General features: G+C 45.4%; 1 protein-coding gene across 4 annotated transcripts in view; it reads left to right on the forward strand.

Annotated features, from left to right (window-relative positions):
* Positions 1-3,313: 3,313 nt before the first annotated feature.
* The window catches only part of NOG (noggin), a 53,109-nt gene continuing 30,831 nt past the window's right edge, over positions 3,314-25,591 (forward strand). For 3 of the 4 annotated variants that reach the window (XR_005588494.1, XM_039501793.1, XM_039501792.1), the window contains exons 1-2: positions 3,314-3,394; positions 24,258-24,323. The gene's annotated coding sequence lies outside the window, so the exon portion shown is untranslated. The remainder of the gene's footprint in view (positions 3,395-24,257; positions 24,324-25,591) is intronic. The other variant, XM_039501794.1, reaches the window with a different exon arrangement.

Genomic DNA, 25,591 nt, shown 5'->3' on the forward strand with positions numbered 1-25,591 from the left:
CTACATTGACGCTGATGATTACACCCATGTATGTCAGCTCTAAATTGGGCCCCAAACAAGGGTTTAAAAAAAAAAAAAAGCTCTTGTGGGTCACACTTGCTCCAGCCCCCTTCACGCTCTGTGGTTTAGCTTTGAGCCCCGTCTCTCTCCCCTGGCTCCATCCTGAGCCTGCTTTTCCTTGAGTCTGAGTCACGCGAGCAATAACCCTGACTGCTTAGCCCTACTCTGTGCCTCAGCTGTTCGGGCAAAGCCTCCCGAGGGACTCGTGTTGGAGTACAACCCCGGGATTGTCAGGCCTCTGGCCGGCCGTGCTGCAGAGGTGACATTCTAAGGACTCTATTTTAATCTTCTGGAGTTCAGCCAAACACTGGAATTCAGCTGCCGGCGCGAGCGGTGGGGGGGGGCGTTCATTGAGTCTGACCTCCCATCAGGAGAGGTGCTGGTGTTCCTTCTGAAACTACTGGGGGCTCTTTCATTGAGCCTGACCTCCCATCATGAGTTTTACCAGGGATCCTTCTTCAACGGCTGGGGACTCAGCGCTGGCACCGTTCCAGCATGCAGCGTTCTGTGCTGCTTGTCTCCAGATGTGTGTAAGATGCACCAGCTGTAAATTCATGTGCCATAGGCTGAGCTGGAGAGTGCAGGTTCGGGTACCTTTGACCCAGGCTGGGAGGCTCACTGCCACAGGCTGTGTAGAAATACCCACAGAAGTCTCTGGTTCAACCCTTTGGGCCAGCCAAAATGGTGGATGTCACAGATGTGCTTATTATATCCTTGGCTGATACTGTCCTATAGGAGAGCATTTAATGCATCAGAAGCACAATCTAAAGCCTATTTAAGTCAATGAATCTCAGCAGGTTTAGATCAGGCCCCAATACCACAGTCACATCCCACGTTGGTGTATACTGCCAAGCATTCTATATTACTTGCAAGCACAGATAGTCATGCCGGCACATACTTACCTGATATTAAAGAGACACCGCTGTGGTTGATGGGTTACATTTTTACCTCCTTTAACTAATAAAATCACCTGTTTTATTTATATAATTATTTCTCATGAAACAGTGTATTTCTCCTTTCATGATAGTCTAATACACTTTGAAATAATAATACCTTCCCAAAAGAAAGCTTGTCATTCAAGGAAAGCTATAAAGCCAGATTCTCCTCTAATTTACACGGGTTTTAATCTGTACTAATTCCATTGTTTTCAAGCGTATTCTGCTGGAAAGCATTTAGGTACTATGGTGACGAGGAGTTTTTGAATGGTGACTGGTGTTATTTTAAAACATTTTGGCCACTTCATAATAGAATTTCCCTTTGCCCACATTCACCCCACCTTTTATTCGCTTTTCATGACCATGCCTGTGAGCATTTTGTGACGCAAGTTGGAATGTTCTCCTAAAAGATATGGTCCAGTTCAGCCATAGGCTACTGGATTGAAGAATTACTGGGTGGAATTCTCTGGCCTGTGTAACGCAAGAAATCAGCCTGGGCTCCAGCCCAAGCCTACACAGCAATGAAACAGCCCCACGAGCCTGAGTCAGCTGGCACGGGCCAGCCATGGGTGTCTAGTTGCTCTGTAGACACACCCTTAGCTGACCAATAGCACAGCTGAAATATGGAACTGCAACTACTGAATTCCCAAAGCACGATTCTGAAACAGATTGATTTTTTTGAACTACTGCATTTTCAAGTGGTATCACCGGCTGTTTTATAAGTGTCCTGAATTTGCCAGTGCTGCTACAATGCCTCTACTATTAAGATTAGGTTTTTCATCGCTGAGAGGACAATTATTATTGTTAACTAGTTGTATGGCCAAGGTTAGGGCGCCGTTGTGCTAGGTGCTGCACAAACACACAATAAAAGACAGTTGGAATCATTCTGGGACCCAGGTGCTTGAAAGAGAAGTTCTTTATTCAGGGATCAGTTCCAGCTGCCTCTGTATGACAGACCAGAGACTTCTGCAGCACCCTTTCCTCAGACTTTGTATATAGGAAACTAACCCACTTACCTGTACAGTTCCCTCTACCCCAAGAGCCTCTGCCCCAAACAGCTTGCCCTTTGAACAGCCAGAAGAGGCAACATTCTCCCCATTTTACAGCTCAACTGACACCCCAGATTAAGTGACTTGCCCAAGGTCCCACGGGCACTCTGAGGTACAGGTGAGCAATCTCCTGAGTCCCAGGCTAGTACCTTGCTCACAAATCCACTTTACCTCTCAAAATGTGACGTCATTTGCAAAGTGTGGACCATGGACTAATTCTGACCGCCAGTGAGGGCAAGTGTAGTGTGATCAGCAATTCATTCCAGGATGACTCAATCGGGGCCTGGCTTTAGCCAGACCCTTGGTGGTAACACTGCACAGTCCAGGCTAGAGCCAGAGAGCTGCTTGGAGCTGTTCTTCACCCTTCTCCCCTCCCCAGAGCCTCAGGAAAAGAGCCCCTTTGTGTTTGCTACAGAAGTCCTGTCTATTCTCTGTCACAGGGGACACTATGGGCTGGAGGGCTGAGCCCACATCAAGGTATCAAGATGTCTCAACAACCCTGTATTTTTATGTAAGGCTCCATTATAAAATACTGGATTGACTCAGCTCAAATACTAATACCTATTTCTTAGACAGGGCTTTTCAAACCACTTCACAAGCTTAATCAGATTGATTAAGCTTGCATCCGAAGAAGTGGGTATTCACCCACGAAAGCTCATGCTGCAAAACATCTGTTAGTCTATAAGGTGCCACAGGATTCTTTGCTGCTTCTACAGAACCAGACTAACACGGCTACCCCTCTGAAGATTGATTTGTGTTTATCTTCACACTACCATGTCAGGTAAGGAAGTGCTGTTACCCCTATTTTATAGATGAGGAACTGGGAAGCTAAGTGACTTGCCCATGGGTTACACTGGCAGTTTGTGACAGAGCAGAGAATTAAACTCAAGTCTCTGCTAGAGCCTTAACCACTGGACCACCCTTCCTCTGGCATAACAACAGCTCTCATAATGATTAACTCTTCCAGGGAAGCAGCTTTATATAGACTCTCTAATCCCTAGGAGATCTAATATTAGGCTGTAAATGCTTCAGGGCTGAGAATTGTTCTTCACGTATGGGTCTTCAATGCCTGGCACAATAGGGCCCCATTCTTGATTGGCCTCTTTGTGTGGCATCATTGCAATCTAAATACTAATTATTTTGCAGCTTCGCTATTCATTCAGGCGCCTGGGAAGCTGCACCACTGCGTTTATGCCACTGCATGGTGCTGTGTAAGGCTATAAAGCAGCTGCATTGCTAGGCTCACTCAGGTGATTCCAAGATGGCTTCCTTCTGAAGGTGTGTAGCTACCTTCTGCCTGGGAGCCAGCGGAAACCCAGAACACTAGGGGAGTCCCCCAGCCACCCCAAGGTAAGAGTGTCTTCTGTACTGTAAGGGAAGGAGACTAGAGGAAGCTGGCACTGCCCTGTGCACCCTCCAGCTAGTTTCTCCTTTTCAAACACACCCTTGAGGTTTCACATGAGGGAGTGGATTGTGGGCATTAAGGAAACTTCTGGTGCTTTTTGTAAAAGGGGGAGGGTTAACATCCTTGTCCTGGGGTATGCCAGTGCCCATGTGGGGAACTGCATCCTGCCTCTCTAAAATTCCTGCCATGTATAGCATTGACGTCACGTCCTCTACCTTACCTGGGGGAGTGTTGCTGAGTGCTATCAAGCAGACGCCACGTTTCATCCCCCAGCATAACTGCATTTTGGGAAGGGACGAGGGGATCACTCTGTATGGTCTGTAGGTTCTATTGTAAAGCGTTTTGGGTGCCGTCAGGATGCTGGCAGCCCTGGTTGTCCTAAGTGTCGTTCTTGGAAAGCAAGCGGTGTGAGCCCTAAAAAGGGAGCTTTCATTCTGCGTGGGAGTCTTGTGGCATGGGCAGGTTTGAAACACCAGATTTAAAATAGCTGTTTCTGAGCGGGCTGCGTTCATTTGTATTAGCAGGTTTGCTGAATCACACATCATTGGCTCATCACAATCTAGTCATCTGTCTTGAATGCTGTTTGGCATGCGAGGCCCATTGCAGTCAATGGAAGTCTATCCACTAACTACAGCACACTTGGGACTGGGTCCCACGAGCACAGCAACCCACTTCTTATGCCATAGGCACCGACTCTGGGGGTGCTCCAGGGCTGGCGCACCCACGGGGAAAAAAAGTGGGTGCTCAGCACCCACCAGCAGCCCCACTGATCAGCGCCTTCCCTTCCCCCCAGCATCTCCTGCCTGCCAGTGGACCCTGCTGATCATCTCCCCATCTCACGCATGCCTCCCACCTGCTAGTGATCAGCTGTTCAGCAGCATGCAAGAGGCACTTGGGGAGGGGAAGGAGCGGGGGCAGGAAGAGGCAGGGGGAGGGGCAGAATGGGGTGGGAAGAGGCGGGGGTGGGGACTAGGGGGAAGGGATGGAGTGGGCTCAGGGCCTGGGACGGAGCGGGGCTCCAGCACCTCTAGGAAACTCGGGAAGTCAGCGCCTCTGGCTTACACCATCATTAGGAGACACCTGGCCCACAAAACCAAGTGGGTTTAGATTTGTGTGTCTGAGGCTTATTGACAATGTGTCATCCCTATAAAACACCTCTCTGTAACACGGTTTGTACATGCATTCTTGGCAACAGTGAACGCACAAAGATGACTCTGTTCGAATGATTGCATCACCGCAGGCTTCTGAGTTACTCCAAACTCAAGATGCATATTTTAAATCACCCCTGCTGTTGCTGATAATTTGTTCCATATTTACCGTATCACTTAGCACTTGCAAATGGGATTCTTTGGAATGTAAATATTAATTAAATTAAATAGCTGTAGTTAAAGCAGGCCAAACTCATCACTGACGCTTTAACTCCACAAAGGAGTTGACACCAAGGATGAATTTGGCCCCAGTGACTTTCACCTTACATCATTTTAACACACATGGAAAAAAACGGAGAGGAGCTTTCCTCCTTCCCTTATATTTAAGTTTAAACACTGCTTCTTGCATGGCTGACCTTAAAGCGGATCCTGAAAACTAGAGTGATATCTACCCAAAGAGAGACTCATGCCCAAAGGGTGAGGTTACTCCAATTGTGTTGGACCATTGTTTGTTAAAACATAAGAAGATAAAAAATGCAGAGTATAATTTAGGGTAGTGGTTCTCACCAGGGGTACCTGTACTTCTGGGGGTACACGGAGGTCTTCCAGGGGATACATCAACTCGTCTAACTATTTGCCTAGTTTTACAACAGGCTACTTAAAAAACACTAGCGAAGTCAGTATAAACTAAAATTTCATACAGACAACGACTTGTCTATACAGCTGTATATGCTATACACTGAAATAAAAGTACAGTATTTATATTCCAATTGATTTATTTTATAATTATATGGCAAAAATGAGAAAGGAAGCAATTTTTCGGTACTAGTGTGACGCTTGTATTTTTATGTCTAATTTTGTAAGCAAGTAGTTTTTAAGTGAAGTGAAACTTATGGGTACACAAGACAAATCCGACTCCTGAAAGGGGTACAATAGGCTGCAAAAGGTTGAGAAACACTGATGTAGGGTTTATTCAAAGACCAAAGTTCCCATATTATTTGCCACGGTGGAAACATGTGAGGGAAGGTTTGGGCAAGAATGCAGGTGCACTGAAAATAAAATAAAAGGCCTAAAACAAACAAGTTCTTATATAACCACCAGTGTATAGCTGGAATTTGTATGGAGACCTTATTAACTAAAGTATTTTGCTGGGCTCCCACAATATCTGTAATAAAAATGGCAACTCGGAAAAAACTACCTCCAGCATTTTTTCTACCCACCACATTCCACCCAGCTTCTGCAATAACCTTTCAATTCAATGTTAACAACTATTTTATATATAAAACATATATTTCAAATGGCATATTTAGCCCATTTGTGAAGAGAATGCCTTTATTCAGCCCATGATGCCCAGTTTACGGCTTGCATGTTTCTCATTTGGGACCGGGCTTAAGATGGATGAGATCGGCCCAGTTGGGACCATCACTGAACCTGCTGGTGAGAGAGAGGTTGCTTTTGGAACCTAGAAAAACCAGCATCTTGCTTTTGACTTGTTCCACAATATTTGCTAATTAAGTTCCATAGAAAAAACAGCTCAACCAGTGATGTAAAGCAAAACCTTTCAGCCCCGGCACCTGAATAGGTGACCTGATTTTCAAATATGCTAAGCCCCCAGCAGCAGCCATTGGAGTCATGACAGCTGAAGAGTGCTCTGTCTCTTTGAAAATTAGGCCATCTATTTATGTGCCTAAATATGGATGTTGGAGCCTATTGTTAGGCACCCCTTTTTTAAAAAATGTGCCTGAAGTGGCTACATTTTTTCCCGTAGGTGGTTTTCTCCTTCCTCTTCCCCCTAGCCAGATAACACTTCTTTTTAATCACCATCCTTTTTGTTACTTGTCCTCTTTATACACTATCAGATTAACTGGACAGTACTCCCTGTCATTGCAATAGTGGGACCATTACTGGAATACTCTGTCCGGTTCTGGAGTTCAAACTTCAAAAAGGAAGTTGACTAGTCAGAAAGGGTTCAGGAAAGAGCAACAAGAATGATTCAAGGCCTGAAAACTTTAAGAAACTCATTCTATTTACCTTGCCCAAGAGAGGGTTAAGAGATACTCCATCACCGTCTAAAAGTGCCTATCCATGGAAGAGATTTCTGACAGCAGATAGCTCTAATCTAGGAGGAATTTTCTAGCAGGAAAAAGCATAATCAGATCCAGTGGTTGGAAGCTAAAACTAGAGAAATTCAATAACTAGAGATCAGATCCGGAGTTTTAACCATGAGGTAACTAAACTTTGGAACGAATTTACCGATGGAGGTGATGGGTTCTCCATCACCTGAAATCTTCAAATCAGATGTCTTTCTAAAGAAAAAAACACTATAGCTCAAACAGAGATATGGGCTTGATGCAGAGTTTACTGGGTGAGGTTTTTTGGACTGCCTTATGCAGGAGATTAGACTAAATGATCGTGATGCTCTGTTTTGGCCTTAAAATCTATGCATCTGTGCTTCCAGAATTGCCTTTAACACGCACAAGTGTGGCTGAACTGAGCAGTTTTACAGAGAGACTTAGAGGGCTAGTTCCGTTTTTGTGAAGCTTGAATTTATGCCGCAATTAGCTCACAGAAATTATCCGGAGTTGCTGCAGGCAAAGACCCAGTGAAGTAGTTGGGCTAATAAATCAGCCATAAAAATCACCTCCCTATTAGATCTTCAAAGGCCTGTGGAAAGAAAAAAAAACAAACAGCATAAATCTTCATCAGGACAGGTCACAACCGAATGGGAGGGCCCTCCTTCTGTAAGGCAATCAAGAAGAGAAAATTATTTCTCCTAATCAGTAGTGGGGGGAGCAATTTATTAAGATATTTTTAGTTTCATGGCCTATATTGGTACCCTTGCCACCCAGTATCATTATGGGCTAGATTCAGCTCTGTCTGACTTCAGTGGAGCTACTCCAGATTAACGCTGTTGTAAGTAGTTGCTCTGGGTTTACACCAGGATACCAGAGATCAGAATCTTGTCCTATGTGCACGTAACTCCCATTGACTTCAATAGGAATTGCTGGTGCATATGTGCAGAATGTAATCATAACCCTTATATCGCACTTTTTAGCAGCAGCTCAAAAGCCCTTTACAAAAGCAGATAAGAATCATTGTCCCTATTTTTTAGATGGGGAAGACAAGGCACAGATAGGTGTAGAGTCAGTGGCAGAAATAACACCCAGGTGGAGGAGGGGCTAAGGTAAACCATTTTTGCATCCTCCCAAACCTGGGCTGCTGTAGAGCTAGAGAGGCCCTTGGTATAATTTAGGTAGCCCTGGGGGCCTGTTTAAATTCCTGCAGACTCCCCAGGGCAGCCCAGAGTCTCTGCAGCGCTGCATCTTGTGGCCTCAACCTCAGATCTCCCTTGCTGCCCCCAGCCTCCTCTAGTGGGACTTGCAATCAAGTCCTGGGACGGCAGCCTCACAACTGTCTATTAATGTGTCTTCGCCGGGGGGGATTGTCCTTCACTTGGATACCGGATGTTCTCCCCCAGCTGGATACTTCGTGCTGCCCTTGCCTTTTTGTGAAGCACAAAAGGGCCGGAGCTAGGGTGGACCAGGTTTTCTGACTCCCAGTCCTGGGCCGTTCCACTGGCCTGCGTTTGTACTCCAGTCTGCATTCGTGCCCGGTGTGAAAATCATCAAGCGCTTCATCCAGAACAATTATCTATTCCCTCTTGCTAATTAAGGAAAAATTTAAAAAACTGATAATAAGATTTAAGAGTATACTTAATACACACCACATAAACGGATACACCAGGCAGCATGCATTCTTACATACAGTTTTACAATGACCTGTGCTCTCAGAAATCCCTGTATCTTTGGCTTGGGCATGCATTATGCATATGCCTACTTATTTCAGGGAAGGTAAAGAGCTGGATAAAGATGAATACACTGGAAGGAAAATGAATACAGATTTGTTACACCTCTGTCCAAATGGTAACAGAAGGGCTGCTTTTCAGAGGAAAACTGAGGAACAATAGTGCAGACCCTGTACAGGGAATTGAGCTTTGCTTGAGTTAAACCTTAATTTAAATCCTTAATTTAAATCCAGAAATATCTGTTGGATGCCTCCTCTAACCAAACTGTGTAAAGCAGCAATTCCCATTTTTTTTTAAAGCTGAGACTACTTTCATGAAACTGAAACCCTACCCTAACATCTTCCCCTCAACCCACCGTGTTTTGTTAAAAACCTACACCTCTTAATGTATACATCTTCACTGCACCCCCAGCTCGTCCTTTGCACCCCTCCTGGGGTAGATCTTCATAACAAATTTCCTCTCCTTGCTTATATGCACTGATGAGCAGTAAAATAGTTAAGTGATGCCATCTAACGTATAATAACTGACATTTGACTTAGCACCCATTGAAATGAATCAGGCAGTTCAGAGCTATTGTTTCAGGCTCTCTGCAAACTCCAGCAGATATTGCTGCATCGGTTATACTGCCTTTATATTTTGAAGGTTTCCTTTGTAATCATAACACCCAGTGACATTTTTTAAATGAAAACTGAGTATATGGAAAACAATGGAGAGATCTGGCTGCCCCCCCCCCATACACTTTTCCATCCCCACAGTCAGTCCTTCACACCCTACGCTTTGGGAAATACTAGTCTAGGGCATTCAGCACAGAGATCTGGGACTCAGTGTTCACTTTCCCCAGCGATGGGCCTGGACTAGAATGTTAAAACTTGGGTGGCGTGTGTGGCGTTCAGTAATCACTCCGAGCTTATGCTGCTTGCAAGAGCTCTGCTCTCTGGCTGGGCAGCTCAGCCCTTAAAGGCACAGTACCTAAAACTACAGGGTGGAGAATGCTGGAATTTGACATTCCCATAACAGCAGAAGGTGATGAGTTAACCAGCACTGAGCACTTTTGAAAACCCCACCCTGACCCTTTCATTCTCTGGGGCAGTAACTTCCCCCATGTTGACTATATGCTATGGGAGTAGATATACAAGTACTGAATCTCAGCTTGTGCTTTCCTTAGGATGCTCTTTCTTAGTTACCTGTGAGCATATTTGGAAATTAGCTGCTAGGTTCATTTTGCCAGTGTGGTTTCTGAAGCATGTCTGGGTGCAGGAGATCTTTATCCAATCACTCTGCTTCTTTTAAGGTCCTCTTCTGCCAAAACCTTGTCTCTTATCATCAGTACTTAGGTATCACAAAAACTCAGAGGAGCTTTATGCCCAGCAGACCTGTTTGTGCTGCACAGGCCACTGGATGCAAACTGTGACCTGTTTGTTAAGACTAGTCTCCTCTCGTAATGCAAGTTCATCAACAGCACTTTGTCAGTGGCAATGAACATTTAAGTAGCTGAAGTATCTATTCAGTCAGAAGCCTGCCAAGTCCCCAAGGTGAGCGTATTTTTGTACAGAAATATGCAGCTAAACTGGTGGTGGCCATTGAGGAATTGAGCTGCAATCAACATCAACACCACAAGGACACAATATTTTTCTCCTGATTACAACATGTTCATTTATTTTGGAATTCTTGTGCCAGCTGAGGACTACAGGGCAGTGACAGTAGAAGAGCTGTCCAGGTGCCAAGCAAAAGAGAGAACTGCATATGTACTCATGTTCTGAAAAGGGTATGCTAGAACGCGTGAAAAGGCTGGGTAGAGAGATTTAAAAGAATACCCTTCCATTAACATTTTGAAGGCAGCCCATAGATTGGTCCCACAATGTGCTGAAATGATGCATCGTATATCGCTCCTTGCTGGATTCTCAAATTCAGTCATTTCACTTGAGAAGGGTTCTGAGTTTTGCAGGCTCAGAACAATTTTAAATTGGGGGCAGGAGGGTGTTCTAAAATTAAAATGTTGTGCTTCCCTTTCAGATCGCCTTGCAAGCCACAGTGGGCATGTCTACACTGCAAAGAAAATCCCATGGCACCAAGTCACCGAGACCAGATCAATTGACTGGGGCTCACAGGGCTAAAAATATCAGTGTTGATGCTCCTGCTTGGGCTGGAGCCCGGCTCCGAGACCCTCCCCCTTGGCTGGGTTTCAGAGCCTGAGCTCCAGCCTGCCCGGGAATGCCTGCACTCCTGCTGTTAGCCCCGCAAGCCAAAGCAATTGACCTGGGCTCTGAGGCTCAGTGCCATGGGTTTTTCTTTGCATTGTAGACATGGCCAGTGATTGTAAGCTGTTTAGGGGGTGCAGTTTGTCTCCTCACAACATAAGCATGGACCCTCTAACGCAATGGGGCCATGCTTTCTGATTAGGAGCAATTTTAGGACCCACTGTAATAAAAATAATAAGTAACCAAGAGATAATTTGTTTAATTTTTTATGGAAAATTAAAACCACCATTCTGCTTTTCAGTATATACAATACACACTGGTTTTTTTTAGCTCTAGAACGGGGGTTATCAAACTGGGGTTCGGGACCCCTCAGGGGGTCACGAGGTTATTACATGGCAGATCACGAACTGTCAACCTCCACCCCAAATCCCGCTTTGCCTCCAGCATTTATAATGGTGTTAAATATATTTTTAAAAGTGTTTTTAATTTATAAGGGGGGGGGTGGACTCAGAGACTTGCTGTGTGAAAGGGGTCACCAGTACAAACGTTTGAGCCACTGCTCTAGAATGTGATGCACTCGCCAGTTTGAAGACTGTCCCTCCAGCACTGTTGTATTGCTTGTGTCCTTTTGGATTCAGTAATGGCTCAAAGCACTGAGCTGTTAAAACCTACTGCCTTCATTAAAGGATACTGAGGCTCAGGAGACCTGGAATCTATTCCCCACTTGGTCACTGGCCTGCTAGGTGACCTGGGGCAAGTCACGTCACTGCTCTGTGCCTCAGTTTCCCCTTCTGTCAAATCGGGATAATGATGCTTACCCAAAGTGCTTTGAGATCTAGTGAAGAAAAGCACGATCTAAGAGCTAGGTGATGGTATTACTTGTTAAGAGAAGTTGTCAGGTGGACATTATGGTCTTATTTCTCTCTCAGATACTCAGGAGTAAATCCTCTGAAGTAAATGGAATTGTTCAAGTGTGAAACCAGCATAAGTGAGATGAGATTCCAGAAGAAATGTAATAGATGCATATTGATATTTGCCACATTACTGTGCAATGGCAGCTAAAACATTTATAATATTTTATCTCACTGAGGTATCGAAGGTTGAAAATAGAAGGAAAAACTAATCCGTCCTGCAAAGTTAATTAGTTAAAAGGACAAAAATAAACATTTTCAATCTAGACTTAAAGGGAAGAAAAGGCCATAGCCGATGTCAAAAGACAATGCATTCCACAGAGCAGGTGCACAATATTAAAGTGCTACCGCAGAATAACAAAAATGAGAAGGACAAAAACAAGGTCTCCGACAATGCTCATGGTACAGGTGCACACTAGGAGGAGCTGGAGTGGATTTTTGCCAGGGAAGCAACCGCGGATCCCTACTGTGTCCTACTGTCTAGGAGCCGTGTTTGAGAGAGGCCTGCGGGACCAGGCCGTAGGCAGGTGTTTTAGGAAGTGATGGTTTGAATACAAACATGATAGGCAAGGGAACTCAGCTTCTCCAGCCTTGCTGGTTCTCTGTGTATCATGATCATCCCTCCAAAGCCAGGGACTATTCAGCCAAAACAGTAAGTCCAACAGAGATAATGATTAATGGTGAAAACTAAGGAGGCTGCTTTTAGACAAAATGGTACCAGCACCTTGCTGTCGAGTCATTGTTTGCTTCATCTAATGCTGTGAAGGTTCCTCTGTGCGGCTATTCAGGGAGCGCCAGGGATTTCACTCCGAGTTCTGATAATCCACCCAGCAGTGAGCTGCAAAGGGATATTCAGCCAGCCCTCATTCCTGCCTCTAAAGGATTTCTCATTTGATCTCACTCTCTCCCCTCATACTCTCTCGCTTTTGGAGCTGATCCTGGTGCCACTGAGGTCAATGGGGAGGTTTGCCACTGCCTTCCATGAGACCGGGATCTGGTCCCCACAATCCAACTGGCGCCCGACTCCTACTGACATAGAATTAGCCTGGAAAATTGCTCCAAGGTCAATTGGAGAGGTGAAAAGCATTTCAGAGAGAAGTAATGAAAGGGGGAAAGTTTCAACACCAGGGGACCTAGCTTTACACTGAACCTAGAATTGCCTGGTCTTTCATTCAGAGACACTCGTCTAAGTAGCACAGCTGGGTTAATCCCTTGAAGATCTAACACTAAATAACTTCACTCGTCTAACTTGCTGGACACTCCTTGTAAGCCTGAGCCGAGCGCCTCTGGGGCACCTGTGGAACTCCAGCACCTTTCCAGAGCAGAAAGAACATTAAAAGGAAACATTGGGGTGGATTTTTTTCTCCAAACATCTTTGAGTTTTGCCAGTATTTCCCCCACAGGTCTCTAGAGCCAAGAGGAAAGGAAATGTTCCATCTGTGTACGAGGCAGTGTGGGCTAAAGGTTCTGGAGACGCAGGAGTCCCAGCTCTGCCACTGATCTGCTGAGTGACCTTGGGGAAGTCCCTTCATCTTCTACACCTCACTTTCCCCTCCCACCTTTGTCAGTCTTGCCTGTTTAGGCTGTAAACTCCTCTGGGCAGGGACTGCCTTTTGCTGTGTGGTTATGTAATGCCTCGCACAACAGGGCCCTGAGCTCATCTGGGCACTACAGTAATACTACTAGATTTAGGTGAGCAAGCAGAGCAACCTCTAGCCAGAAGAAGCTATGAGAAGCTGAACTCAGTGACACAATCTCTGAGCAAAAGTGGGCAGGCCATGCCACGGACTCCGAAAACTTAGACGTGTGCTCCGGGTTGTATGGGGTCTTTTGGTACCCCCTCCCCCCCAAAGTCTGTGATCAAGCTGCCTCCACTAGACCACAGCTGTCCCTGCACGCTATTGTGTACATGTGGGGGAACATTCAGGGGGAGGGAGGGTCTTGAAATAACCCTCTGACAAACAAGCCACTCTCAGGGACTTTGGAAATCTGGGTTCAGTTTCTAGTGCTGTCACAGACTGGGTGGCCAAAGGCAAGTCACAGTGATGCCTGTGTTCCCAGGCTTCTGCTTATATGCTTGCCCTCCCCCGCCCCCGCTTTGTCTGTCTCATCTATTTAGATGGTGAGCTTTTCAGGACTGTCTCTTACGATGTGTTTGTACAGCACCTAGCGCACCCAGGCTCTGATGGTGACTGGGGACTCCAGGTACTACTGAAATACTGGAACAGAGCAACTTCAGCAAAGATTTCTTCCCATCAAAACCAGGTGACCCTCCGTCTCTCGGTATTCGGTAACAGTGAGCTGATTCCAACTAAATAATAACTCCTTGAACAAGCGGGCCAAACTCCAGCCTTTGCGTTTGAAAAGCTGGCTGGTTTTTTCACTCCTTCTACTTCACTTTGTCAGTGTCTGGCTCTACCAGTTGTGCAGATCCATGAGGTTTGGATAAGATTCGGGGAAGCACCAAGTTTAGGTCCATATGTCCCTGCTGAGCTTGCAAACCTGACCCAGGTAAATATGGAGAGTCATGGACCGATAGCTGGATGTTGATGTTTCCTAACCAGCTTGGCCTTCTTGGGGGTCGGGTGGGCATTCCTGGTTCTTTCACAGCCCCGTTCCCTCTCTGGATATGCGATAGCTGTGCATACCTATGGGGATGCATCTTCAACAACCAAGGAAACCGGGAGGCCTGGGGAATCCCACTTGTCTGTAGCTGCTGCCTTATAAACACTCTGGACCAGATCTACAGCTCTTTGAAATCAGTGAGAGTCTGTCCATTGAGCTCAGCTGGCTTTGAATCAAGCCCTTCAGTCCAACTGGGAGTGTCGCTTGCCTATGGACTGAAGGATTGGGCCCTTCGCTTGCAAATCTTTCCAGAAGGTGTCTGGCATGTTCCCTACCTGGGTGCTGAACTAGTCAATAAAACCCTTTGCATCACAACAGAAAAGCTTATATTCATCCTTCCAAACTGGGGGTGGGGGGTTCCTCGTTGAATTTCACCGCCCCACCAGGCCCGAGGCTACATGTTTGACTCTGGTGTGGGCCCCTCTGAATAAACCTGACAGCCCTGGGCTGGAAATGGCTCCGCTCCTTCTGCTCCAGAAAAGATTTATCAGGCAGGGGTGAAGCCATGACCCGGGTTTGTCCTGGGGGCGGGGGCGGGGGGTCCCTCGGGCAGGATTGAAAAGCGGCGGAGGGAACTGAGACGTCCCAAGCCCTTTGCTATTTTCAGGTATCTGTTACCCTCTTACGGATCGCCCTGCTCCGCAAGCGTCCACACGGGCCTTGGCACCCGGCACCCGCGTTGCAAACGCAGCACCACCCTCTGCCACGGGGGCGGGGGGGATTTGTGCTCAGCCGCAGGATCCGGGGGCAGGTTGGTGGGGCTGGATCCCGGGGCGCTGCTGGCCTGGCATGTCCGGGAGCTGGGGGCGGGGGGGGACTGCTCGTAATGGGGCTTTCACGGCGCTGTCAGCTCCCGGGGCTGCTAATTGGCGTCTTTCATTCCGAGCGAAACCTGCTCTCGCCAAGAAAGCAGCTGCGAGGCCCCGGCCCCGGGCGCCGATTTCGCACGCTGGTTTCGCGGCGCATCGAGGCAGGGTGTTGGCGACCCTGGGGATGACGGGGAGGGGGGGAGCGTCTATTTTTAGTGAGGGTTTTATGGAGTGGATCCCCGCGGTCTGGCTCCACACTGAAATATTGTCCTAGTCTCAATGACATAAACACAGGGCCAGCCGGGGATCCTGGCGCCAGCTTCAGCCAGGGAATGTGAATGAGAGGAGCAGTGGGGTCCAGGCAAGAAATCCCCGGGCTGTAATGGCAAATCAATCCCAAACCCCTTTCGCTCGCCTGGCTTCCTTAGGGCAGCAAACAGCTTCGCTTTCTAGACAAATAACGGCCCCGGCTTAGGCACTGACAGATCTGCCAAGAGGCCCTTGATGGAACAAGGACCAGGGGAGCTTAGGGGAAATTGACAAACAAGCCCTTCGCCAGGGTGACTGAGCCCTGGGTGCTGCTGTGTTATCAGAGAGCCCTCGCAGGTACCAAGCAGTGAGAACAGGCCGCTCCTAGTTCCTGGGGTGACACCTGGAGCTGAGCTTGGTGTGGGGATTTTCACCAGAGAAGGGAGAATTTCTGGGAAACAGGAAGAAGCCATCACTTTCCTGGGACACTTGAAGCAGGAGTGTGCCCTCTTTTCTGATGTATTATTCCGCCCTCCCTCCCCCCTTTCCGGGTAATATCCTCAACTCTGCTTCTCTAAACCAGCCATCAGATAATATTGGCGGTAGGGTGACCAGTGTGAAAAATCGGGGTGGGGGTGGGGGATAATAGGAGCCTATGTAAGAGAAAGCCGCAAATATCAGGACTGTCCCTATAAAATCGGGACATCTGGTCACCCTAAAATTTGGAGGTGAAGTGGCTCTTTTGCTTGAGAGATTCAACCCCGCTATTCACCTCATGCAGAGGCTTTCCCAAGTGTGGCTGACCAACAGCGTTTTTGAATTTGCACAGTGTCTTGTTCCAAGGAGACGGCCTATACAGAATGTTTGTGCTGGTGAAAATATCCATATTATGCTTAAATATGCCATTGTTTATAGATAGAGAGAACTAGCTCAAAAACATCATACAATTGGAAGCAAATATTTCCCATGTTTGAAAGGATAAGTCCTAGCTGGATAGGTTCTACTTTAAGATATGGTGCAACTTAACGTAGCATGCTAAAAACGCATCTGGGTGACACGATTTTGAGCATGCCATTATTTAAACCTCAGCCATACTAAGGCGAATCATCTTAAAGCCAAGATGAATGCAGCAAAGGCATAATTATCGCAGGCTGATTCCCAAATCTGATGCCATGGCCAAACTATTAATTACATATCCCTGGGATACCTTACAAGTGATCTCCCAAATGCTGTTTATGCGATAGTGTAGCGTTGTGGGGAATGTTGATGATCTGAGACTAATCTCTAGACTAGTATTTTTTAAAAGAGTTTTCTGTTCGCCTGAGTTTATGGAAGGGATGATCGTGCATGAGGGATGCTTTGCGGTGAACAAAGCAGTAACTTGTGATTGTTTTCTTTGCTGGGGAAGTGTTTTCTGTTACTGTTTTGGTGGGGTGTGGATGTGTGATGCTTTGCTTGAGAGGGGCTCTGAAAGCTTTTGAGCTTGTCTGGTAATTGATGTGTTGGGTAAACTGCAATAAAGGAAGGGTATTAAAAAGGGGGAGCATTTTTAATGAAGATGAGTAAACACACCCAAAACGTAACTCTAGATATAAGAAAAATAAAAGCAGCTGGGGGGCTTCTGAGACATTGTTTGTCTTGAAAGTGATGAGAAGAGGCACGATCAAAAGGCTTGTTTTACTACAGTCATGCTTCATTATAGGGGAGGGGAAGGCGGGACTTCCATAAGCAACCTGGTTGCTAGAAGAGAGAACCCAACTGGCTTGCATGGCCTATTTAATCCCTGAACCCATTCAAACACCAAAAGCAAATGTCAGACTTGTGTCTGGGAAGCCCAGATTTCACTGGTTTCAGAGTAGCAGCCGTTTTAGTCTGTATCCACAAAAAGGACAGGAGTACTTGTGGCACCTTACCACGAAAGCTTATGCTCAAATAAATTTGTTAGTCTCTAAGGTGCCACAAGCATTCCCGTTCTTTTTTCCAGATTTCACTATGTCCTCGCCTGGTTCCCGTTGCTTCCACGTGTAGTTGAGAAAGATTTGAAACTAGCAAGCTACTAAAACTCAAGTGGCATTTCCCAATCGGTTAGAATGTCCATTTCTGATCGAAATCAGTGGAGAGACTTCTACTGGACCTTAGTGGGTTTTGGATCAGGCTCCTTTGTGTCTGTTTCTAACTTGAATTCATCAGATCAACACCATGCATCTGTCTCTTTCAGTCTGCCTATTGTCTGAAGTGCCTGAATCATTCCACTTTGAGATGAAATACAAAATTTACTGGGAAATATTCTCTTTGAACAGACAGGTTTTTTTAAATCCAACCAGATCTTTGATAATTCATATTCTGGGACATTTTATTATCTTTGACCATAATAAGTAGAGCCAGGGTTAACTCTACGAGTGCAGCTATTTTTTAAAAAAATGTGCTCCGTGATCATTTTAATCCACTATTTTTTTAAAAGATCAGATTTCCTAAAGGGGCCAAGAGTAACAACCAGAAAAAATTATAAATACAAAATCTCCAGAAGCGAGATGCAAGTTAATCTCTTTCCAATTATTAAGACTTCACCTTCTTTTCAAATTCTCTAAGACATTCACTGATTTAAAAAAAAAAAAAAAAGAAAAAGAAAAAAGTCTATTGATCCCCTATCCCAACTTTATGGGTCTGAATCTGCTGTCTTTACTCAATGAACCAAACAGAAAACCCATATTTCTTTTATACATTGGTCCTAATTTTGCTTATTAGTTACACCGATGTAAATCCAGGGAAGCTCCATTGAGGCCACTGGAATTATTCCAGATTTGCACCTGAGCAGGATTTGGTCTTGTGCATTGTTTTTGAGCTATGCACATACAGTATTTTTAATCAGGCCCTGCCTCTCTCTGAGGTCAGAATTACAGACCCCGCAGCCTGAGACGTTATTGGCCATGTCCACACTACAAAATTAAGTCGACCTAATTTATGTTGACACACAGTAGTAATTACGTCACTTGTGCGTGTCTACACTTTGCTTCTTGTACTGGTGGTGCGTGTCCTCAGCAGGAGCACTTGCACCAATTGAACTGTCAACGTAGGGCATTGTGGGGCAGCTCCTGAAAGCCAGCAACAGTCAATGAAGGCAATGCAAGTGTCTACACTAACACTGCATTGACCTAACTATGTTGACTCTACCCCTCTTGTGGAGGTGTAGCAGGATGGTTACATTGGCAGGAGCGAAATTTTAGTGTAGACACTAGTTAGGTCAACATGAGCTGCCCTGCATCAGCCTAACTCTGTAGTATAGACCAGGGCATTTTCTTTCCACTAAATCTGTCAGATCTCTCCAGAAACTTGCCCTGGGGCCTGATGCAAAGCCCACTGAAGTAACTGACTAGCCCGGGGTTTTGCTGAGCTAACTTTGATAAAGGTGCTTTTAAAAGCTTCATTTTTTTCTCCTGTGTTTAAAACCAGGAGGCTAAATATGATGTAATCGGATTTTTTCTTCACCCCCACTGAAGCCAGGAAAATGAAGTAGCTGAGAGAAAGCGGGGTTGTCATTTTTAGCCAAGCAGCAATCCATCATTTGGCAGTAGACAATCAGCAATAAAACATTTCAAGGGCTCCATTGGTGCTAACTAGGCGTAGGGGCCTTTTTAAATATCAGAGGTGGGAAATGTTATGTATTAGGTTTATTCAGTAGCTGGCATCAATGAATCACACACACACACAAGGAGCACTTGGTTAGAAGGGTGTTTTAAATCGCCGTATTTTCTTTACTCTATTGGATGCCTGTCGCCCTGTTATCTTTAGTCTCAAAGACCCTCTAGACTAGTTTATCTCAATAAACATCTATCTGAATACATGGCTGGCAAAATAAATAAATTCCTAGCCTTCAAATACATATATGCTACTACTGGCAGGAGTTTGTGTGAATAAACTAGATTGCCTGTATGTAAATTCAGATCCCAGTTAGGAGCCACAGCTTGTAAATATAAGTGTCATAATTTTTAGGCTTAAGAAAGAAAGAAAGAAATCTCCTGGTTACTGCTTCATCTTTGCCAATCCTCTCACCGGCCCCCCACGAGCCTCTCTTCCCATGATGAATCTGTCTGCAAACTGTGAGACACTTAACCAGCTTTGGTCTGGCATTTAAATTTCTCTCCACTTGATTGCTGAGATGTTAATATTTGGCATGAAAAGCAGGAGGTGGGGGGGGATAGGAGAGCTTTTGGTTTACTCTGCTGCAGACCGTGTGTGTGTGTGTGTGTGTGTGTGTGTGTGTGAGAGAGAGTGAGTCGGGGGGGAGGGAGGAGTGGATAGAATAAGAAAACTCTCCTTAGTTTCTCCTTATGGCCAAGTGGGGCTGTAGCCAAGAAAACTCAGTCTGGGAGGTTCAGATTTACTGCAGAAGACACTGCTGAGAGAGATAGAGACGGTGGAGTCCGCCTCCCATGATATATAGAGCCAAGGGGAGGTATAAATACCCTCCTTCCCCCTTTAAAAAAAAAAAAAAAGACAAACACCCAGGATCCTGTCTCTGGCTGGCTTGCAACAAGGCGCCCTCATAAAAGCTAAGATAAACAGTTTATCAGCAGATGAATGCACAAGCCCAGCTCCGAAGACAAAAGTCTCTACCTTAGGCAGAACGCTGGAGGTAATGGAGAATGGGTTGAGAATCTGGGTGGCATGGCATTTTAAGAGCAGGGGTGAAATTAAATGAGAAAAATAGAGCAATCCTTTAAGGACCCTGCAAGCTTTTTCTTTTATAGTGTTTTTTTGCAAGGCAACATGTGTGTGTTGGCAAGATTTGCTCTATAATCTTTAGATTTAACACTTGTTAGAGGGGCCTGAGCCGTCACTTATATTTTAGATTTCGGGTTCTCCCTTGTTTTGTATTTTCATTGCTTTAAAGCATCAGTCATCTGAGGATTTACTCAACTATAAAACATTCATTTCAGAACTTAGCTACAAAATATATTTATAGCCCATTTATCATGGTAGATACAGATTCTCTGCCCAAACTATCCATCTGTCTTGGGATTCTAAGGTAGAACTTTTCTCTCTCAAATATTGTTTTCCTTCCAAAGTAGGACATTGGTGATTGTTTTCTTTCATACCAGCTGATCACCTGCTAGCCAATACATGGACAATACTGTCTTCTAGAACTGTCTGAATCTAGAAAACGCATAGGCTCCTGCACTTTGAGGAAGTCACACTACCTGTCAAAGGTGCAGCTAAATATTTTCACTTAAGCTCAGCCTAAAGGACTGACCATGAAAATTGGAGGAGCTTCCTGTAAACTGAATCCAGGGTTAGGAAGGATGGTATCGGTGATAGCACATTGGATAGATACTCGGGCAGTGTGGGTTCACTTCCTTCCTCTACCACAAATTCCCTGTATGACGTTGGGAAAGTCATTTAATCTACCCTTTGCCTTAATTCCTTATCTGTAAAACAGGGATAACTCCCCTCTATTGTGTTAGGTATTACGAGGATAAACTCCACTAATCATTGTGACTGCCTCAGAGGCTATCTGAATGGGAGAGATCAATGGGCTGCAGATCTGGGACCTAAAAGAGTATAAATAATTACAGTTATTTTAACTGTTACACCTTTGCACTGTATACGACCCAGGAATAATATTTACTACACCTATACGTGCTTTAAAGACTAAAAGTACTAACAGGCATCATCTAAGTACACTTCACAATGTCTCTGTGAAATCGATAGGTATTATTTCCATTTTCCAAATAGGGAAACTAAGGCACGGAGGCAAAGTGAATTGTTCAAAGACACAGAAGACATTAGAATGAGAGCCAGGTACAGGACTCAGGGATTACTGGGTCCCCTGCAGTGCCCAGAGCTGTGGATTGTGTTGTCACTTTTTATATACATATAGTAACATGCAATCACAATATAATTAGCAAATAGGTGTAATAATAAATTAGCAAGTAGAAAAGGGAACAGAAGCCATGTTTAAATAAATTTCAGTAAACATTAGATTAGATCCTGCATATATTGCCAAACTGGCACAAGGAAATAGGTTTGATTGGTATTGTGGCTTAAAAAATAAATGAGAAGATATGGCCCAGAGTGTTGCATTAAATCTGACTGTCTTTGATTTTGTAGATTTAAGTCAGGTCCTTGAGTAATGTATTTCCCGTGCAGTGCCTCAGACATTCAGAGTGGTGCATGTTGTAAATGCTTCCTGATCTGAAACGTGACCACAAAGAAATGGCACCTTAATACTCCTCCCATTGGCTCCCTGTGTGTCTTGCAAGTTGTATTTGTTTTTGTTTTTACTGAAAAAACACAGTTTTACTACTCTCAGCACTCCAGAGCCAATAAAGCTGTGGTGGCCGGAGTTGTGTTCTCCTCTGCCTCATGCATCATTGCCAACAGAACTGCCAGCTAAGGCCCCTGTCTGCTTCTGGCCTGTCTTCCCATCCCAGGGAGGACTGGCACTATACCCCGAATCTGGATCGGGCCCTTTTGCTTGGGTTTCATGTATTGGCTTCACCAATAATCTTCAACAAACCCCAAAAGAATGCAGCTCAACATAAACCCAACAGCTAACTGTTCCTGTCCAGAGGCTTCCTTGCTGGAGTTTCCTCGCCTCTGGCAGCTCTTCTTCAGTCCTCCTAGGTATGTCTACATGGTAGAAGTCGAGATAGCAGACCCTGGGTTTGTTAACCTAGGGCTTGAGTGTCTACACTCGTGTGTAACCACAGGTTCGGAACTGTTGAACCCCGGGCTATGCTGCATTATGCGGGCCCAAATCCAACCACTCACATCCCAGACTTCTGAGCACCCTCCCAAAATGTGGACTCTCTAGCCCTTTGTTCCTGGGCAGGGTGGGAAAATGTGACTGACCACCAAACTTGACTGTCCAGAGGACCAAAGTCAGCCTGTGGGATACTTTTGGCAGATTCCCAGAGCACGAATCCAATGGGGCTGCATACGCTGCAAAGCAATAGGGCTTGAACCCTCATTCCCAGCTTGACTCAGGCTCGGACCCTCCACTCCTATGGGATCCTGGGTTAGCATGATTTGTATGTAGACAGAAGGAGGGATAGGCCTGAGCCTGTCAACCCGGGGCCTACATTGGAGTCTAGATCATATCCCCTAGAGGTCATCTGCCTGGGAGTCCCCTGCTTCAGGGCCTGCCACAAGAGCCAGCCTGTAGCTCTCCTCCCTCGACTGAGCTCTTTCTGCCGTTATATGAATCAAACACTCATCAGGCAATCATCTGATTCCTTAATCTGTTCTCAACAGGACCTCCTCCCAGAACGCAGCTATCTGCCCGTTAGCCAGAAGGACCAGGTCCCCCCGTTTTTACAGCCCAGATCCTGCAAGCACTTTATCACATGTGTAACTTTTTACTCACATGAGTAAAACTGAACGTGCGTTTGAGTGGCTGCAGGATCGGGACCTAAGTTAAGTATCTTAACTGCACTGCAGAACGCGGCTTTGTTTTCAGACCCCAAGTTGAGCACGCGGCACTGGCCATTAGTTTGTGTGTGTGAAAACAATTGTTTTTTTCTGAGTCAACTCAACACTGCTCTCACTGCAAAAGAATCATTGGGATGTAATTCTCACTGTCACTTTTCTCATCAAAACGTCTGAGCTCTTTTAGCCTAGTATTTTTGTTAGTTTCCTTGTTCTTAAAGCATGGTGATTTTAAAAATGAATACAAAATATATATATTGACTTATGGCCTAGTACGTTTTCCTCCACTGTGATTATAATGCAACAAAAGAGGCTTGTCATAAGCATATAGTCTTGCCATTGACTTCAATCGGCGAAGGTCTTGCCTAATGTCTGAGACTTCGTAGAAATCCTTTGCATAGAACTGAAAGTGTTATAAAATGCTCATATGAATTGTGCCTCTTCAAGAGCTTTAGCAGTTATGAAATAGCTGATCTATCTAGGAGTACACACGGACAAGTGCATATATACGTTGAATTGTTGACTCAAGTATATGTTGAGGGATCATTGACACAAAGCAGTGTTTACGTCAAGTTAACGGGAGCTTGCATAATTGCAAATAATACATTAAAAATGTGCCTGGTGATTAGTTATGGATGGTGTTGGAAATGGATAGGTAGACAGATACAAAAGTTACATGGATCACATGCAACGCACATCGTATTTGCTAAAACCAAAAAGACAAAAGCCACAATACTGAACTATATGAAAAACCATAAACTTAAATCAGCTAGGCCAGGTTACTGACTCTGTAGCTAGCTAGATGGATAGTTCTCTTTATGTAGGTAAATGTATAGCCTTGACTTTGGATCACCATCAGAAGTATGGGAACTGCTTAAAGCAATCACTTTGTCAGTGGGTAAAGGGACCTCAGACTCACCAATCAGCATCTGCTAAGCCTTTCTGCAAGCAGGCATAGCGGAGGTGAGTCCAGGCACATACCTTCTGCCTGAATTGCATGAAAAGTGAGGGTATGTAGTAATAGGTGAAGGATGAGCAAGCCCTGCTCAGCTCAGAGCAGCTATGGGGTTAACTGCTACTGCTACAGTGGGTAATTTGTCAGATGCAGAATTGGGACTCCATTGAAGAGACAGAGGCATAAGCTCAACTGGCATAAACTGGTATAGTTCCATCAAAATCGATGTTGATTTATGCCAGCTGTGGATCTGGCCCAATATCCTTATGAGACTTCTTTTAAAAGTAGCTTGTGCCTATGTGCAGTGGTTAGAACTGTACAAATCTTGGCCCTTTCGGTTCACATGAGATTCAGCAAAATTCAGTCTCGGGTTCATGTTAGGTTCAGACCCCCTGGGTTTCACCGTTTGTTTTATAAAAGATTGACACAGCTGTAGTGGTAGCTGAGATTTGGCATTCTAAGTTCCAGCAATGAGCAATATTTTTTTTTCCCCAGGGGCTGGGTAAAGGAGGAGATCTAAACTTCCAGGAAAAAAGGCTGTCTAATAAAAATGTGACACACACTTAATAGTAATGGTGGGAGCAGGTATAACTGTAAGAGCCTCTCTACAGTGTAGCTCCAGATTGAATTTCACCCTCTCTTTAATATTGATTATTAGAATTACTATGTATATTTTACAGAACATTCCAGGCAGTCACAACACAAGCAGAAACAAAGTCCCTGCTGAAGGATCCTACAATCTGAGGGTATGGCTACACTACAAAATTAGGTTGAATTTATAGAAGTCGGGTATTTAGAAATTGTTTTTATACAGTCGATTGTGTGTGTCCCCACACAAAATGCTCTAAGTGCATTAAGTCGGCGGACTGCATCCACAGTACCAAGGCTAGCGTCAACTTCCGGAGTGTTGCGCTGTGGGTAGCTATCCCACAGTTTCCGCAGTCTCCGCTGCCCATTGGAATTCTGGCCCAATGCCTGATGGGGCAAAAACAGTGTCGCGGGTGGTTCTGGGTACATGTTGTCAGGCCCCCCTCTCCCTCCCTCCGTGAAAGCAACGGCAGACAATCATTTTGCGCCTTTTTTCCTGGGTTACCTGTGCAGACGCCATACCACGGCAAGCATGGAGCCTGCACAGCTCACTGTCACCGTACGTCTCCTGGGTGCTGGCAGACATGGAACTGCATGGCTACACAGCAGCAGCTCATTGCCTTTTGGCAGCAGATGGTGCATTATGATTGGTAGCCATTGTTGTCGTAGGCCAGGAGATGATGATGGCTAGCAATCGTAATGCAGCATCTTCTGCCGAGCACCCAGGAGATCGCGATGGCTAGCAGTCGTACTGCACCGTCTGCTGCCAGCCTAAGATGTAAAAGCTAGATGGAGTGGATCAAAACAAGAAATTGACCCGGCAATTTGCACATCATGCTGATGAGCTCTGCATGGTCACCTGTGCTGATCAGCTCGCCACGTTGTCCAAACAGGAAATGAAATTCAAAAGTTTGCGGGCCTTTTCCTGTCTACCTGGCCAATGCATCTGAGTTGAGAGCGCTGTCCAGAGTGGTCACAATGGAGCACTCTGGGATAGCTCCCGGAGGCCAATACCGTTGAATTGCATCCACACTACCCCAAATTCGACCCAGCAAGGCCGATTTCAGTGCTAATCCCCTCATTGGAGGTGGAGTAAAGAAATCGGTTTAAAGAGCCCTTTAAGTCGAAAAAAGGGCTTCGTCGTGTGGACGGGTCCAGGCTTAAATTGAGACAACGCTGCTAAATTCGACCTAAAATCGTAGCGTGGACCAGGCCTGAGACTTAAGCCAGCAAAATGCATAAGTATATGCTTAACTTTAAGCACGTGGATAGTCCCATGTGACTTAAGCATGTGTTTAATTGCTTTTCTGGACCGGGGCCTACCTCAAAGTGGATGAAGGAAAAATGAAAGAGTTAAGGGCTCACTGTCAGTTACTGGTAACCCTAAATGTAGGGAACCACACTAGCTGCAAATGAACTGTACCAA

Source organism: Mauremys reevesii, linkage group 15 (genome assembly GCF_016161935.1).
Source record: "Mauremys reevesii isolate NIE-2019 linkage group 15, ASM1616193v1, whole genome shotgun sequence".
Classification (NCBI taxonomy): domain Eukaryota; kingdom Metazoa; phylum Chordata; order Testudines; family Geoemydidae; genus Mauremys; species Mauremys reevesii.